This window comes from Alexandromys fortis, unplaced genomic scaffold, assembly GCF_014885135.2.
Source record: "Alexandromys fortis isolate MF-2015 unplaced genomic scaffold, M_Fortis_MF-2015_v1.1 scaffold_3339, whole genome shotgun sequence".
NCBI classification, from domain to species: domain Eukaryota; kingdom Metazoa; phylum Chordata; class Mammalia; order Rodentia; family Cricetidae; genus Alexandromys; species Alexandromys fortis.
The window spans coordinates 1-2,629 of record NW_026071297.1 but is presented as its reverse complement, the minus strand read 5'-3'; the positions used below and the strand labels follow the sequence as shown (position 1 = coordinate 2,629).

Genomic DNA, 2,629 nt, shown 5'->3' with positions numbered 1-2,629 from the left:
AAGTCTACTGTCACACAACAGGGGCTGGAACGATGGCTAAGAGCAGTTGATACAATTCCCCAAACCTGGATTTTACGGCTCAGCATTAGGTCCAGGGGGTCTGGTGCCCTTTTCTGCCTTCTTTGAGCACTTATATACCCATGGCATACACACCACACATGTGAACACACACACGCGTGCGCACACGTACACACGCGCACACACACACACACTTACATAAACCTTAAACTCACATGCCAGCTGCAAAGGACCCAGGGCTGCCCCCACATCGCTGATCCCCGAGCTTGAACCCTCGGATACCTCTGTCCCCTGAGAGCAGAGAAACAGCTTCTACCACGACCTCTCCTCCTACATGTGCCCATCACTGGCCTCTCTGTGCAGTCAGTTCAGTCCGAGTCTAGGTTAAGTAGATCAGAGCACCACAGTCAAGGACACATGCACGCCTCTGGGTCAGAGGGTATCTGGCTTTTCATTTCTCCTAGTGGGACATGGTTGCTGAGGCTTGAGTGGTGGGCATAGCTGTTGAAGAAAGGCCAGTGCTCTAACGATACAGCTGAGGCTGAGAGCGTGACACAGTGTGCTTTTCCTTTCAGATGTAGAGGTAGCAGGCACAGAGTCACTCCTTTCAACATCGCCAGGTGCCCCAGCCAATGCTTCTTTATTTACTGCTTTCAAGGTCACCTCGAGTGTCAGTGTGGAGCGTGGCAGTGAGGGGAAGCGTGCAGGGGAGGCAGTTGCAGGCCAGGTTGAGCCCAGAATGGGCCATTTCCTTCTGTGTCTCACGGTCCCTACAGAAGTGGTGTGACCACCTGGAAAGCAAGTAGAGCTCTTGTTGGAGTTTCCCATCCTTCTGTGATCGCTTAGTCAGGTGACCTGGACAGATGGGTTAGCCATTTCTGTGAGGAGAGGATAAACATGCATACGGAGTCACCTTAAAGGACCCCAGAGGGGTGTCTCCTTTAAGGTGATTAATAATTCAAGGGTTGACAGATTAATATCAGCTGAATGTCCAAGTCAGAGTCATAAACAAAGTGTGTGCCAGTGGGCACCAGACGGCCTGAAGGGAAGGGGAGGGGCTGCAGATCCAGTGATACTGTCTGGATGTGAGAGACAGGAACAAAGAGCCAAGGCAGGGGACTGGTCTTGTTTATAAGATACCTGTGAACTCGGGCTCAGGAGAGAGAACCCTGAAGGTGATAGCTACCCTCAGGAGAGGCATCGTCCTTCCTCCCAACCCCCTAACCAACTCCAAAAGAAAAGCAAGGGAGAAGGGCCCTGGGCTCACTGCTAGATCAGGGTGCAGCTGGGCAACCATGTGGCTCTCCATCTGGACAGTCTGACTGTGGGGAACTTGCTGGAAATCTCTGCCACAGTATTTAGTTGGTTCCCAGGCGCTCAGTAGTTGTCTCCCACATAGCCTTCTGACAGCTCCACACCGCCTTCCTCACTGGAAAAACCAATCTACTTTCATACCAGGATCTTCAGTGGACATCCCCGTGACGGGGCTTTACAGGGCCTCAGCTTCTGCCACAGGGCCTCGATGCACTAGCCCACCGCTGTCACAGGAGTTGACACCAGATGGATGAGCTGAGTAGGGAATGGAGAGAAGAGAGGAGGGAAAGAAAGAAGGGGAGAGAGGGAAGTTCAATAAGGAAAGACTGAAAAAAAGAATGTCTAAACATTTTAAAAGTCTATTTGATGTTAAATTTTTTAATCCCATTTTCTCAGAATTCTTTCAAATTTTCATGTGGCCCCACCCTGCAGGCCATTCCTCAGCATCTTGATAGACCTTGCAGAAGGGACACAGAAAGCACAGGCAATTATTAGGGTGAAGCCACCCACTCACCTGGGAGCCAGGGAATATGAAAAAGCAAGATTTATGCTCCTGTCTGAGGGAGATGTTATCAGTGTTCTCGCGGTTTGGCTGACCCCCATAATCACTGGCCCACGGGGACGCGTGGAAACATCTGCGTAGCCTAATCTTATCCAAAGCAAACCCAACCCGGATCTTTATCTTAACTGGCAGATCCACACAGCTCTCCCACTAATCTCAAACTCCACAGTTTTCTTCCTCTTGGCAACAGTCACTGCTTTGTCATGCCTCTGGGTTTTATGTCTGTGCAGCTTGCGTGATCTGTTGACTCCCTGAGTTCCAGACTTCATCCATAAAGTAGAGCGCTGTCCCTCACAAATGCTAGCACACATAGTTCCCTTCACTTCTAATTGGAGGAGCCCAAGGCATGTCAGTGTATGTGGCGGGTCTAGGTGAGCAGGCTGTGTCCCGTGGGCACTAGCAGAGTCTTTTCCCCCTTAGCATCTGCCTCAGGAAGGCTGTGTGAGGAGGAGGCGCGTTGTGAGGATCTGCGGACCTGCGGGCCATTTCCTTGCCGCCCCAGCTCTCGGCCGCCAGCTAGCTCTAGCTTATGCCCCGAAATAATTACACAGAAACTGTGTTCTTTTAAACACTGCCTGGCCCATGAGTTCCAGCCTCTTATTGGCTAGCTCTTACATATTGTTCTAACCCATTTCTAATATTCTGTGTAGCCCACGAGGTGGCTTACCAGGGAGGATCTTAACCTGCGTCTGTCTGGAGTGGGAGAATCATGGCGACTCCTGACTCAGCTTCTTT

At 51.0% G+C, this 2,629-nt stretch overlaps 1 long non-coding RNA gene across 1 annotated transcript; it reads right to left on the bottom strand.

Moving 5' to 3' along the window:
* Positions 1-206: 206 nt before the first annotated feature.
* LOC126496375 (uncharacterized) lies at positions 207-2,598 on the bottom strand. Its single transcript, XR_007590342.1, has 3 exons — positions 2,562-2,598; positions 1,474-1,587; positions 207-896 (listed from the first exon to the last, which is right to left on the bottom strand). It is a non-coding gene; the product is annotated as an uncharacterized lncRNA (long non-coding RNA).
* Positions 2,599-2,629: the final 31 nt, after the last annotated feature.